General features: G+C 39.0%; 1 protein-coding gene across 5 annotated transcripts in view; it reads right to left on the reverse strand.

Moving 5' to 3' along the window:
* Positions 1-16,430, reverse strand: part of osbpl5 (oxysterol binding protein-like 5) — a 72,559-nt gene that overhangs the window by 40,084 nt on the left and 16,045 nt on the right. For all 5 annotated transcript variants that reach the window (XM_041795434.1, XM_041795435.1, XM_041795430.1 and 2 more), the window contains exon 2: positions 13,371-13,432. The gene's annotated coding sequence lies outside the window, so the exon portion shown is untranslated. The remainder of the gene's footprint in view (positions 1-13,370; positions 13,433-16,430) is intronic.

The raw sequence follows: 16,430 nt of genomic DNA on the forward strand, positions 1-16,430 counted from the left end.
CTGACTAATGCACTTTCCTGCATTTTAATCTGGCACCAAACTGTTGGGTGGGCGATTTTTACATCATGAGTTTGAGGTTTTAAAAGTGCTGAGGCAACAGAAAACACATTGACACACTTTCTCTAACATGCTGCACATTTCAAAAAACAAATAAATAAAACCAGGGCTGTCAGGGTTAATGTGTTAATCAGGATGTGATTAACGTCCAAAATGATCACATTTACTAAATTTCAATCACATTAATCACATGCTATTTTGGTATTTTCAGATGCACAAAGCTCCCATAGCAGCAGCTGGGGCAGCAGCTGGTTACATGTCAACACTGTGTCTTCATGCTCTCAGTGATGGAAAATAAGGACAATGCTGCTCCTTTGAATGTTTCATTAAACATAAAAAGATCTCCCGGATGTCTCAGTGGTCATGTCAAAAATAATCTGCACCTTGTGCAGATTACTTGGTCTGGCTGTAGACCGGTCATCTCTGACAACCACTCTGAAAGACCATTCATCTGAAATGCCATTTACTGTATCTCAGAATGTAAGAGTTAGGGTAAGGGTTAGGATACCAACTGTTAAAACTTAAAAACCTCACCTGCAAAACCTCATTAGAAAACATTTAATAAAGAAGAGGAAACAGTCTGTTTACAGGAAAAAAAGCCTGTCCTCTATGAAAAAGTTCTTACGTAGCCAGCATAGTTTACATTGCTCTTTTAGCTGCGTAGAAGCTATGTAGATAACGGAGCTAAGTAACTAATAGGGCTGTAGTCAACCAAAGAAAAACCTGGTCGACCAAAATCGCGCCCAGGCACCAATTAATCGATTGGTCGCTCAGGTAAAAAATTTCATTCATTATAAAAAGTTACCTCGTCGGGGGACTAATTTAATCCATCCAGGCTCCTCGCTGCACCTGCTTGGTACTCTAAATGATCCTAAAATGAACGTAACAAGCCTTTGGAAGTATTAATACATCTTTTCGGCTCATCACGTCTTACTATATAATAGAATTAATTGAGAGACGATCAGCGTGCACCTGCCTTTGATCTCTGTGATCCCGGCGCGGTAACTCTTTAAACTCATACAGCCTACAAAATAACCTCAGATCATCGTTTTTCATCACGTTTGTAATGGTAACTAATAACAGGATTACTTGATCCAGCCCACGCTGTGTCATTTACGAGCATAAAGCAGGCAGCAGGCAGCAGGCAGCATTTATTTACGGAGGTGAGAGGAAAAAAGTTCGCTCGTCGGGACTTAATGACCAGCTGACATCGCCTTTTATCACCTCTCCTTTCTGTGTGACTGTAAGGGAAGCTAACGCTAACGTGAACACTTTAAGGAGATTATATAACGACATTATACTACGCAGCCTATTTGCCGACAGGTGAATTAAACTGACCGCGGGAGTTGATGCAGCGAGGGAGGGCAGAGCAGAGAGACTCAGCAGCGCCACTTCAATACAAACAGTTTGCAACTTTGTGATGAGTTGATGTGTTGTTTCTGAGCGTTATGCTGTAAAATATCAGAAAATATCCCACTCTGATAGCTTTGTGTGCTTCTCTACCTGTAATTCTAGGAGCTGTAATGCTCCTGTTCCCAGCAGCACGTCTCTCTCTCAGCTGCTCACACACTTTTGCCCCAAGACCAGCATCTAGGGGCGAGGGGGGGGGGGGGGGGGGGTTAACCGACCAGGGTGATCTTGGTCGACCTAAAGATTTCCGATCAATTAATCGACCAATCGACTTGAAGCTGTCAGCCCTAGTAACTAAAGCGTAGTTCACAAAGCAGCTATGTAAGCTATGTATCTACGTTTTCTGCATAGCTAAGTTAGCTTTAGCTGTGTTTGCTAAAGCTGACATAGCTATAGATAATGTAGCTCCATAGCAAATGTAGCAACATAGCTAACATTACTAAGCTAAGCCCACAAAGCAGCTATGTAAGCTACATATTTACGTTATCTGCTTAGTTAAGATGCTAAAGCTCACATTGCTACTGCTAAACTAGCTATACATAATGTAGCTACATAGTAAATGTAACTACATAGCTAAGGTAGCTAAAGCTAAGCTCACAAAGCAGCTATGTAAGCTGCATAGGTACATTATCTGCATAGCTACTTTAGCTATGTTCGCGAAAGCTCACATTGCTAAAGCTAACTTTAGCAAAGTTATTTACGTAGCTAGTGTAGCCATGTTAGCTTTAAGCACATTACCCAGGGATCACTGGTTTATGTGATAGCACAATGACATTTCAGTGAGTCATTATGTCCATGCAGTCCTGCATATGTCTTTGAGTAAAATAGAATAAAACTGTATTTCACAGAATAAGCACTTTGAAGCTGTCTTCAATTTCAAAGTCAGGGTCTTAGATCACACTGTAGCAGTCCAGCACTAGATTAAATAATAAATCTAATACACAGGGCATGACTTTGTCTTCATTTCAAATCAAGACACTGGCAAGAATCACTTCACAATGTCAACACATTCTAAAAAAAAATAGTTATCCAATGCAAAATAACGGCATTGTAGATGTGCAATTTTGAAATCTAATCAATCATAATTAACTATGGAAAAAAATATATTTGTTGCTTTTTTGAATAGTTTGTTAATCATAAACTACAGCAAATCAAAAATTAAACCCACCTAACATTTTAAACCTCGTAAAAAAAAAAAAAAAAAAAAAACACTAAAAACTTCTGAATGAGAAAATACATAAAAATGAAAGCTAGTAAGATGGGTAGAACTGTATACACCAGTTCTGATTGAAAAAAACAGCATTTTTTAGAATCTGTGTCTCAGTGTTATGCCTCTGTGTCTGCCTATATGTGCTTTCTCCAGTATGTACTTAGCTTATGTGTAAAAGTGTTACAGCCAGCATGCAGCCAGCTGTTGTTACTATAATGGCACAGATTAAGCCCAGACACTCTCTGCATCCTTCCATCTGTGCTCCCTTCAGCACCCCCAACCCTGTTAACCCCCGTCTCCAGTGCCGACAAGACTAATGGATGGCCATATGACCTATTTATACACCAATAGGATGCTGTCATGTACAGTAAGTACCTCAACAAGGAACACTGCTACATCATATAGCAGACAGACCACTTGTTTTTTTAAATGGATAAAAGCAGAGGGTGGAGCCATGCAAACACAAACAAGATGTATAGACTGTGGTCCTTCAGTGTGCTTATTCAATTCAAACAAAAATAATCATTTCCATCCTTAAAAACATCAATATACTTTAAACGTTTCAGATTTTTTAAAACATAATCTCACAGTAAATTAATGTACTGTGATACAAAGTACTGCTAGGAAACATAAAAAAAAGGAAGCAGCAGGCAATAATAACTGTATATGGTTTCCAGTCAGTCATTACTGTCAGAGATATGAGAAACAATAAAGCTATGGGAGCCAAAATATTACCTGCAAATGTTATACAAAGGACCAGAAATAAGTTAAAATACAAAATGTTTCCTATAGTCATTATAAAGCATTCAAAATCTACATAAACAAATATAAAGTCAACAATAAACTACTATTTAAGAGGACATGATGAAAGCAGAAGAACTCTACAGTTTGAGTTTTAAAAAGGGAGACACAGGAGGCTAAATTTGTGACACTGTGGGAGTTTGTGTGGTTTAGTTCTTCTATTTTGAGTCTTGTGGGGGGTGTAGGTACATTTTAAGGAGCTCACAGGGAGAAATGCCTTCCAGACAGACTACCATTTGATCTTCTTAAAATAGTAAAGCCCTTTTGTTGTGAGGGGGCTGTGGAGGTCCATAACTAGGGTAGACCTTGACTACAACCCACTGCACCAGGCATGCCCCTCCTTGCCTGTATGTAGTCAGGAAAGTGTCCACAGGTTAAAGTGTGTTTGCTCTGCTGTGAAGCCAAGGAAGGAACAGAGACTATGGATTTGTTGACTGCTAAACATCCCTTTGAACAAAGCCAGTCTCCAAAAGCCAAAACAGAGTCAGGGAGATGGTAAAATGTAAGGTAAGCAAAAGCCTTTAAATGAGACCAAGATAAACCACAAGAAGCTAAAAATACAGTTAAGTTGTTGTTGTTGTTGGGTTGAGGGTTGATGTGGGTTACAAAGATGAATGATTACTTGTCTTAAAACAAACTTTCAAGCCCAAATACACCTGCATTGTCTGGCGTTTATCCCAGTGATCACCCCTACCCCACAAACCCACACCCAAGGTAGCCAGACATACACTCTATGCCACTGCTCTATTCCCTGCACAGCACATTGTACTACTGATCATCATGTGCAGTCAAAATTTAACTACCGGCCAGTTCTGTGTTGTTGCCCGAGAGCTTGGACCCCCACGTTTTGGATTTTAGTGTTCAATTTTTTACTTATCTCTGTCATCAGGCAAATCCATCTTGAAAAGTATCTTTTGTGCTGAACCGAAAAGAACAAGGCAGAAACTAAAGATAGGGTTTTGTTGTACAGTCAGCCGTAAGCAATGGCTGCCACCACTGGAGCAATTAGCTCAGATGTTGCCAAATAAAGTGGGAGTTTGGTCAGAATTGGACCACATTTCTTTATAAAATAAAGAGCAAAGAACAGCATTGAAAGCTTTTCACGCCAGAAAAGATGTTTTCAATCTTCTGTTGACCTGCTTCGGCATGAGTTTGCAATTGTTACAGGAGGGGATTCAGTTGTACTGTAAGGTGGTAGCCATTAGCTTGGATGTAGCTGTTGAAAAGTACTGGAGCTGTGCATGCCTCCTACCTCAATCTGTCTTGTAGCTCTGATCAGCCCACCATGAATGTGACAGACAAGACATTAATCCAATCACCATCCTAGATTTTTTTGAAAAGTCCTGCTCTTTCATACGCTTTGTAAGGGAGGTTTCCCAGATGAAAGTGAAATATATACCTGCAATGTGAAACCGTATCTGACATATCAGGTTACAAAACGTACCTAAAGTAAATAATTGATTTCAGGAAGTACAAGTACACAAAAAGGATACCCAATTACAGTCACGTGTGTAAATAAAATTAGTTACTTTCCCCTGGTTGATAGTAATCAAAATATCTGACTACATCACGTAACAACTGAAATCTACAATAAAAGACTTGAAGAGTTAAAAAATACCTGTTCCTATGAAAACACATACGTACCACCTTCTCCACTACTCATTGTAGAGCTGAATTCATGTGCATCCTCTTAAAGTGAAAGTAGAGCATAGTTAGGCCACTAAAAACCCCTTTCAAAGTTTACATTTCAAATGTAAACTTTGAGTCTAAACCCCCCTACAGTTCAAGGGTTGTTCAGCACACTGGGGCCATGTTTGACCTGGTAGACAGACAGAGCCAGCTGGCTGTCTATATGGTTGGATGAAGTCCAAAGGGGGCTGTGTGTGAGAACCATCCTAAGGCAGACTGAGCCGTGGCTGAGCTGACAAGTGCAGTGGTGCCAAGTGTTGCCCCTTCCTTAGCATACGAATGCATCATCATACAGACAAATGCTTGCAAATTACATGAATACAGAGAAACAGAGAGACCTACTTACACTGAAAATGATGCTTAATATCGCTCTGTAACATACTTTGAGAGGCTACAGCAATAAGCATGACTTGTACAAGCACATTTCTATCTGCTTTCACTGTCCTCCTTCTGTTGAAGCATAACGACAGACTTCTTGCACAGTGCTAGTCGATTTACACGATTTGAGGTCATCACAGTGTCATCACATTGAACTTGCCCCTGCAACAGATGTGAGAGAAGTTGCTGCATGAAAGGCAAACTTAAAACACACTGGCGGAGATGTCTGGGTAGTAAAACCCAGCCATCTAAACCAGGCACCAATGGCATGGCAGATGAAGAAAGATGCCAGTATAAATCAAATTATTGATGAGCTACTATCCTAAATTCTCCCTCCGTCATTGATGAGATTAGATTGAAAGGAGTTGGAAGCTGAGGGCAGTGCTGTGGAAAGCACATTGAAAAAATGGCTAAAAGAATGGAAAGTGGACAAGATGATGACTTGAATCTCCTGGTCAGGAGAATGAGAATAGGAAAAATAAATAGGTAATGTTCTCCTGGTCAGTTTATTCCAAAGACAACTCCCTCAGAAAATGCAACAAACCAACCACAGAACATAGCTAAAACAATAAGGACTATAAGAAAATCTTTCAGAATTACACAAAGGCAAAGTAACCTAAACATCTCAGCATCTAACTGTTAAAAATACACTTTAAAAATGGCAAAAAACATGCTAAACTGTTGTCTGGGCCTTATCAACTATATGTTCAGTTCTTTATTTAAACTTCCAAAGCAGGAGAGCCAAGGCATAGAGAAGAGAAATATCAGCCTGCTTCACTTTTCAAATTGCATCTACAATTATATTTAAAGGCTATGCAAATTGGTTTCTTTCTGTGCTCTACTTCAAGTTCTGCAGCAATTTAAAGGCCTTATTACATTATGACAAGGCCTTTTTATAGAGCTGCAAACCTCTGTGGCAGAGAAAGAAATAATAAGCTGTGGAGGGTGCTTGGACAAAGAAGTAGACACAGAAAAAGGAGCAGATAATGAGCCTGGGTCTGATTAAGGTAGCGCAGGGGAAGGGCAGGGCAAAGTGCGCTCTCTCTGGGGATCTCTGGTCTGTCTGCAGGAGAGAGAGGAGGTGTGAGAGGCAGGGAGGAAGATGTCTGCCAGCAGAGATCTGAAAGTTGGACTGGACAGACGGAGGGTCATTAAGAGAGGTAGGGTGGATGACAAGGTGTTGGATAGATGACTTAAATTAATGATGTTAAAATAAAGAGTATCCCATTGGGAGGCAGAGGGTGGCAGCCCATAAAAGACTCTAATACACTGTTTAAGCAATGAGCAGCTGCAAAGCTGAATAAAATATGGATCATATCTGTAATTTAAGAAATCTTACTGGGGGATTTTGAGTGGGGAAACTGAGACGGTTTGTGTATTTTTTATCAATTCTGCAATAACATGTTCACTTGGCAACAGAAAACCTTTCTTTTCCCTCTCATTGGTGTCTGAGCTGAATATTGGACAAAAAACTGACAGCATATTTGAAAAGCTAAATAAAAATTACTGCAGCCATAAATATAAAACTGCTTAGCTAGCTAAGCTGTGGTGCAAAGCCTCAATATTAAAATTCAGAAAACATTTTGGCTTTCACCAGAGATGTACAACTTTGTGAATGAACAAACTGCAGAATAAAAAGTGAGAATTTAGGGTAAAAAAATGAATTGAAGAGAGCTCCTGTGAGCTTAAAAATGAGTCATAGTCAAAGCAATCACACACCTACAGAAGCACATTTAGCACACCATATTGCTCAGTGCAGAGGATGTCTATTTTCACTGCACTGCTGGTTCATAGAAAACAAAAATTTGGAAGAAAAAGCCATTAGAACAGTCATATTCAGAATATTTTTAACCTTCTTTGTGCCTACAATCAGGTCTGATACAAACTAAATATTTTGAATACTGCCAAGTTTTTATCTGCAGACAAACAGCACAATATTTTCAGATTCCTTCCTTCAGACATTTCAGCCTCTATCAGTATGATAATATAGCATAATAGATATTTAAAAAGGGGACAAGCCAGTGTCACACTATTTACTATGAGCCTCTCTTATCTTTGAAAAGGACAATTCCAACATAAAAAAAAAAAAAAAGATGGCTGACCAATCAGTAAAGGACGTCTGGCTGCCCTCAAACCTGAGATGAAAGGATAGCACTGCAGCGGCTCATGATTCATAAAACACTGAATGAGAGATAAGTGGGTCACCTGCTAAGAATACAAGTTATGGCTTTTGTCAGAGCAGTCACCTGATAACCATGTCACACAAGCCTGACCGACAGCAACAAAAAATGTAATGAGGCTTGACGCTTTTAATATAACAGCAACTCAATGCATTTAGGCATGTAAACATCGTCAAGAAGACATGCTGAAGTTCAAACCGAGCATCAGAATGGGGAAGAAAGGGGATTTACGTAACTTTGGATGTGGCCATACAGGCTGGTCTGAGTATTTCACAAACTGCTGATCTACTAGGATTTTCACACCCAACCATCTCTAGGGTTTACAAAGATCAGTCCAAAAAGGGAAAATATCCAGTGAGTGGCAGTTGTGTGTGGACAAAAATGCTAGGGCTACAGTCAACCAAAGAAAATCTTGGTCGACCAAAATTACACCCCCACACCAACCAATGGATTGGTCGTGCAGTTAAAACAATAAAAAATAAAAATCAGCTTGATCGGTTACAGGCTCCTCATTGCACCCTCTGGTAGTCTGGATGACCTTAAAACTCAACATAACATGCTTTATGAGGCACTAATGATAATTTGTATCCTCATTTTGTTGTACTAAAATAACAGCTGACCCAGAGATGATCAGCGTGCACCTACCTTTAATCATAATTTTTGTGATCACAGTGCAATTACTTTTTGGCATCATAGCCTACAAAATATCCCCAATATATCCAAAATATGCCATTCTGCCTCTATTGCCCAGCATTGCTCCCCTCTCTCTCCTGCTGCATCTGTCAGTCAGCTGTACGCTCCGCTGTTTCGTTCTCACTCAGGTGACCAACCGACAAACAGGAATCTTGGTTGGATGAAGCATACTGACCAACCATCCAACCAGTCGAATGAAAGGTGTTAGCCCTAGAAAATGCCTTGTTGATGTCAGAGGTCAGAAGAAAATGGGCGGAATGTTTCGAGATGATAGAAAGACAACAGTAACTCAAAAAAAAAAAAAAAAAAACTCTTGTTACAACCAAGGTATGCAGAACGCCATCTCTGAACCCACAACACATCAAACCTTGAAGCAGATGGGCTACAGCAGCAGAGGACCACACTGGGTGCCACTCCTGCCAGCTACAACTCATGCAGGCTTACCAATATTGTACAACAGAAGATTGGAAAAAGGATGCCTGATGTGACAGTCTTGTTTTCATTTGGAAATTTAGATAGTGATGTCAGAATGTGGTGAAAACAACATGAAAACATGGATCCATCTTGCCTGTTATTAATGGTTCAGGCTGTTTGTAGTGGTGGTGTAATGGTGTCAGGGATATTTTTTCTTGGCACACTTTGGGCACCTTAGTACCAATTGATCATCGTTTAAATGCCACAGCCTACCTGAGTATTGTTGCTGACCATGTCCATCCCTTTATGACCACAGTGTACCCATCTTCTGATGGCTACTTCCAACAGGATAATACACCATGTCACAAAGCTCGAATCATCTCAAACCAGTTTCTTGAACATGACAACCAGATTTCAATCCAATAGAGCACCTTTGGGATGTGGTGGAACAGGAGATTCCCATCATAGATGTGCAAGCGACAAATCTGCTTGAACAGCATGATGCTATCCTGTCAATATGTACCAAATCTCTGAAAAATGTTTCCAACACCTTGTTGAAACTATGCCACGAAGAATTAAGGCTGTTCTGAAGGCAAAAGGGGGTCCAACCTGGTACTAGCAGGGTGTGCCTAATAAAGTGGCTGGTGAGTGTATATCCAGTAATATTATACAATAGTTTAAACTGAACATACATTATGTTTAACCATCAATTGTTCTTTTAATAAACCACCTGTGGTACCAGATTTCAAAAGTTGAAAACATTAATCTGGACAATCATAGGAGGTCCAGTGCTGCACATTTATTTAAACAGCCTTCAAATTTTGTAATGAATAAAGTGATTAGGTATGCATGACATTGGATTTTTGCCATCATACAATATTTCATCTTTTAAGATTTCATTTTAGAGACTGAAATCAAAACCAATCTTTAAATGTAGATTTGACCTAAAACCTCAGTCTTTAAAACACACCTTAAGGATAAACAAAGAAATAAACTGTGGTCCAATATAGGCCAATATTTACAGCTGTAACATTGGTTACAAATATTGCCTGTAATTTTAATAACATGATACAGGTAATTAACTTTTTTAGCCTATCTGCCAATACTGATAACACACAAATAACACTGAGCATTCCTAAATGTGATTATTGAAATCAAACAGCAATACAATAGGTGGTACACAACCATTGCTTCTTTATCTAAAGTGCATCATATATTTTCCATTTATAAGGATAAACTACATCTTTTGTTCACACTTTTCAACTGCTCCTTCTTCACAACTTTTTGTCCCCAAGATTTTATAATCTCCACCACCATTCTTCTATCAAACTTACAAAATGGAGAACTTAATTTCCAAACTAGTTTGTTACATTTGCATTACTTCTGTCTCTTTGGAAAGAAATGGGGATTCCAGATTGGTTTCCATGTGTCAGTGCTAAGCAGGAGGAGTCTGTTATTAAACACTGGGAATTATAAAGCCACTCTCCAACAATCAGAAGCACAAAAAGTACAAACAATATCCCCTGGCTACCCCAGCTTCCAACACTTTCCACCATAAAGGCACAACACCCCCCAAAGAGAGACAGCTGGGTACTCCGTTTCGCAGAAGCTACTTAGCATTACTTGCACAACCCTTAATTTATTCTGCCTGGCAACTAATTTAGACCTAAACTTCCTTTAGGTTCCTTAATAAAAAGGTCAGGCCCTTAATGAATGACTACTTATTCAAGAACTGGCTACAGGCTAGCTGTGAAAAAAGAATAAGCCTAAGGTAATGACCTATATCTCCTAGGTCTGTCCTTTTCTTCTCACAGTGAATTCAATCTAGAAAGGAAAAAACAGCAAGTAATTTGTTGTTTAAATGGCAGGCATTAGTGCCTTATTGAAGACCACAAAAAGAAAGCAGAGCAGTAAACAGTTAATGCCAGCCTCCATGAAACTATTTATGTTCTTATTCCTGCTAAAAAAAAAAACAGCTAGATAAATCATTCTTTAAAATTAAACACTTTGAATGGGTTATGAATCATAAAAATAAACACTGCATATGAGACCTTGATTCACAAAGAAAGGAGAGGAGCGGAGGAGTTGGCCTACCTATTTGGAGTTAAATACACACACAAAAGGAAACAGACCTATGTACAGTATATATCGATATCAATATTCTGTATCCCCAGCCTAACGACCACAAATAAATCAATTTGAAATGATAAGTCCAAGTCAAGAGGCAACCTCCAGTCCTGAAAAATGAGGCCAATGTGGAAGTGCAAAAAATTTGCAATACCACAAGTTTCCACTTCAGGCTGGCTGCAGGAACACCGGAAGTCCCCTCTGGACACCTGTTAAACAGCCGTTTTTTACATTAGAATTAAACTGGTTTCCAGCCTGGTTCAAAATACCAAACGTGTCTCATTAGCTGCTGTCTTATTGTGCTCTCACTGTACATGGGGTGAATTTTTTTTGTACAACGATTGTTTGGATTATACTTACGATAAACCTCACTTCGCGGTGATTGGCGCGTCTCATTTGATTGACAGATAGCTTGAAAGGCAGAGGCTACGTTTCTGTCAACCAGAATGCTAGCTAGCTAGCTGACAGGAAGGCGTGTTTAGTGGGTGGGCCGTTAGGTTGATCCAAAGTTTGGTTGAGACCGCAATTTCAATATGGAAGCTTTTTGCTTTTTTGATTGGCTTCAAGAGCTGTTTGAGTCCACCTATTGTAAGCAGACAGCTAACATCACACAGGGTTTGTCCAGTTCTTTCTACAGTCTATGGTCCATGTGGGGAATTGCATTTGCATTTACTTTACATGATTTGAGGAGCATTTCATTAAATGCTACTTTTTTGTTTGTTTTATTAAGTGGTTAAGATCAGAACAGGACCAGAGAAGACAAGCAATATATTAAATACTATATTTAATTTCGCAAATGGGTATTTATTTTTCATGTTGACATTGTGAAGTTGGCTATTAATAAAGTACCTGAGTGACATTTGGCATTAGGCCCATGTGGACATGGCTTACAGCAGACTTTGATTTTGTTATTTCTCTACAGAAACAAATATTAAGATTGATATAGTTTATCTCCATTTCGCTAAAAATATCTGGATTTTGAGCCCATATCACTCAGCCCTACTACAGTGGTAGAAGTCACAATACCAAGACTTATCAATCAAATGCTAAAAAGATAAGAGAACTATGTAAGTCAGTCAGTCGGCAGGAATATTAACTACACACTGCTTATCTCTTTATCACAACACAGTAGTCAAGACAGCCTGAATGTTACAGAGGCTTTTGAGGCAGCCATGAAAAAAAAAAACCATACAATAAGAATATTCTGTGTTTGAGCTGAAGGTTGAGACATTTTTTCTGGTTAATGTGTAATTTGCTGTTAAATCTCATACCTCTACGTGCTGCAAACTCATGCCAAGATAAACAGCTTGGGCAAGACTGAGTCCAAACACTTCCTGACTGATATGAGCGGGCATGTTTGTCTTTTTTTTATTTTCTAATGACTACAAACAGTCTGCTACCATCTGAGAGCTGTACAAAATTGCAAAGCAAAATTTCTAACAGCATAACTACAGGAAAGTTTCTGGTTACAAAATTACAGACAATAATTCATGTACTGGTTTTATCTATCTGATTCCACTAACCTAAAATCTGCTCTTTTTATGGAAAGAGGGCTAAATTCAGTAAATTAAGTAATGGTTTCTATGAACAGATGTGCAAAACAGCTGACTTTCTATTGTGCTGTTTATATATAGAACCCACAAGATGCTTTTAACCTTTCAGGAGAGACCAAGAATACACATTAAAATAAGTACAGAAGACTGAAAAAGCAGTCATACCTAGTTATTACATTTTGTACAGTAGTGAAAGATCAACATGTCCTCTACACAAACAGCCGCTTTAAGGCTTCTTTCTGTAGTGTAATTCTGTAGCCGACTGTCCTTGTGCAACCCCAAACATTTACTCGCTTCCAACCCAAATTAATCTGACACACCCTGTAAGCTACTGATCCCGGTTCTGCCAAATGCTCTCCTTTCTTTCAATGCTGCAGTGTGCTCTAACTCTGGAACACTGACACACAATTTCTAACATGCAGGGCTAGAAATACTAAAAAGCAGCACAAATGTACACCACTGACAGTCATCAAATCGCAGGTTAAAACACATATACTGAAAACATGATAAAATTATCATAAACAAAAAGTAAATCTATTTTGCACCTTATAGGACGTGCCCTGGTTCTCTGTTTAGTTCCAAAAGTAAGTCACTGTCCCTGGCGGCACTTGGTAAAAATGTTCTTTGATTTGTGTCAAACTTTGAAAGTAGACTGACGCCTGAGAGAAAACAGGTCCAAAAAGTAAAGTTAAAGTAAAGTTAAAGTTAATTATTCTTAGACTGTAACATCTGAATGGCATGTGCAAACCATTTGATTAACTGAAGCTAAAACAGCCAGCCAGCCAGCTGACCTACCTGAGCATATGCATTATTAAGAAGACATTAAAGAGAGGGCAAGCATGTGACAGCTCAGCTTACCTTTCACCTGAGCTGCAGGAGACACCACATCCAGAGGCCTTTGTTGGAGTAGCCTGTCTCACCTGCAGAGAAACAGAGGTTTGATAAGGTTTCACTTTTACTCTAGCAGTACAAACAGACAAACTGCCTCGTGTCTCTCGTTCCCATACTCCTCCTGTTCACACCACTGTGCTAGTGCTGAGGAGGGCGGGGCCCTAAACCCACCAGGTCCTAGACCTTTGGGAGCCGCCAACATCTCTCTGGCCCAGTGCACAGTCTGTTTGCCACCTGAACACACATACCCTGTCAGTCAGTTACAGCTAGACTGCAGCTAATGAGATCTGGGGGAAAAGAGCTATTGAGCAGACAACAATTGTTTCAATCCATGAAAAAAACAATGACATAAATAAATTTAAAAAAACGGTTAGTGAAAGAAACAATTTGAGTGACAGCACTTAATACCTACAGGATTCAGGATTCAGGATTCCATTCAGTGAGTATTTACTCAGTCAACAGTAACGCAGCAGTAATTACAGCCAACCATTCTCAAACATACACCTTCATATTCTTAGCCAACTACCACTGTTACACTGAACAAATATCCATCTAGGACATGAATCCAGACAGTACAGTTTCCATTTAAACAAACCAGCTTCCTATTTGAAAAGGACTCTGTCTAATTGACTGTACTTGAAATACAGTGTGCAGTATTGTTTACAGCTAAACTGCTGCTTTCAGCACCTCATTATGATCTGACTTTGTTTTTCCTTGAAATGTCTCTTAATCCCGCCTGTCAGAGAACAATGAATTCTCAAACAGCTGGCATGTTTGATAAGAGAAATATACAATAACCAGAACAACTCCATAAAAATAAAGTATTGCTCAGTAAGTCCTTCTATAACGCAGGCCAGATCAAACACTTACACAGCATAGACTGGTCTCTGAAATTTACACTTAGGATCTGACTACGATCTGTTTTACTGTCAGTTCATTAAAATATGGAACTATTTGAGCAGATTCTATTTGATTCAACGGGTTTGGTTTGATTAGATCCAGTTTACTGTCATTGTCACTGCAGCGAGACAAACTAAATGGAAACTAGATTGATGTTTTAACTGGTTGCACTGTTAAGTGACTCTTAGCCAAATGCTGCTTTGGCTGCATTTGTATTCAGTTAGTTTTCATGAAATGCATGTAAAATGTGTTCACTTTGATGCTATAACAAATCCAAAACAAAGGCATTTGTGAGGACCCTTTCCATTTCTACAGCTGCTGTAAGTGCGACATCCAGGAATGCATTTGGCTGAAAGACGCCTGCTAACAGGAACACTAGTTCAACTGAAACACTGGAATTGCTATGTCCATGCATGGAGGAAAAATAGGGAGACACAGAACTTGGTGGCAATGGTGTATCCAGACCACTAGTCATCTATCGCATGAGCTGATGTGATATTACTAACTAATGATGTCAATATCATGTTAGCTCTGATAAAGATTTAGCACAATAAGAACTTAATCAAAAGTTTCAATGTCTTTTGTTTACATAATTAGACAGTTAAGTACAGCCTGAGCACTCTGGTGCATGCTCTACATGTATCCTGTCTTAATATGCATTTGAAATGTTCAATACTATTTCTTCCTTCCTGATACTAATTTTGACACCAGAGCATTGGGTGTGGGCCGATACAGAGTACTAAACTAATAATGGTTTAAACTTCCTGGATCAACTGTGCTGTGGAAAACTAGCACATTATCTGTGCCCTACATTTAGCCCAGAACGTGGCTCAATAAATAGAATTGTAATGTACAGCCTCCCTTTGACATTCAACATTGTTTTCCTGCTAGTTATTGTGAGTTTTACTGCTAAATATTCAAACAGCAATGACCCAGAGGGCCACATCAAAGACCATCTTTCTCTCTATTATGCACTATTCAGGCTGTCACCATAATGATCTGCGCTTTTAGGCATGTGCAGCTTGACACAGCATGACATGACAGAACAGCCTGCCATTGGTTGACAGCCCCTCACAAAGCAACAATCTGGCCGTTAGCATTATTTAGTATTCAATCTATCTGCAAGAAATTATCGAAAATTGATTAAAAGTGGATAAAAAGACATTCAATATCTAATCTACTGGTGTGGATTTCATCTTGAAGGTCCTAAAAAAAAAAAAAAACAATATCCTGGTTCACTAGACAGGCTTCCATAAGGGCTACGAAGGCATGATTATGTCAATGTAACAGCGCAATGGCTAGCTTCATGAGGAAAACAAAGTTGGAGGCCACAATGTCTGGTTCAAAAGTTAACTCAGCTTTATATGACAGCGCTGGTCTGGAAGGCTTTTTAATAGGCCTGTTAATATAAATGTGTTAACGCTCGTGATTAATCTGGAAATCTTAGCGTTAAAAAAAAAATGCAATTTAATCATATGACTAAGTTTGACCACAACTTCCTCCCGTAGTCCTCCTGTGCGGATGTTTACGTCCCTGGGGTGAAAAGGTTAAAAGCAAGTCAAACACACAACTCTGGATTGCCTCGAATGACCCGTACCACAGAGCACCTACGAGAACTACTGTCACAAGAATCTGTGAACTCTATGACCGCTAAAAAGGCTACTGAAGTGGAGCAGCTGGCCCGAGCTACATTTATTACACTGACTAGAGACCACTGGACATCAGTCAGCAAACACAGCTACCTCGGGGTAACAGCACACCTGATCATTCACTTTACAGCATACAGTATTTAGTAGCTGATCGGTTTGTCTTCTGGGCTCATTTGCACTTTATAAATATCATTGCTCAGTGAATTACGACACTCTGATTTACAAACCACAAATAAGTATAAAAACTCTAGTTTGTTGAATATTTCTTCATTTAAACAACACACTTGTACTAATTAATCCCAACCAAAATTACAAGTAAATGGTAGTATTTTAAATGTTAATTTATAGATAATAATAATAATAATAATACATTTTTAGTAAAAAGCGCTTTTGAAGGGCTGTACATAAAGTTAAAAAAATGAAAATAAACAATAATAACAAGATAATAAGAACATTTAAAAAATTTAAAATTACTAAA

Source organism: Cheilinus undulatus, linkage group 9 (genome assembly GCF_018320785.1).
Source record: "Cheilinus undulatus linkage group 9, ASM1832078v1, whole genome shotgun sequence".
In the NCBI taxonomy this organism is placed as follows: domain Eukaryota; kingdom Metazoa; phylum Chordata; class Actinopteri; order Labriformes; family Labridae; genus Cheilinus; species Cheilinus undulatus.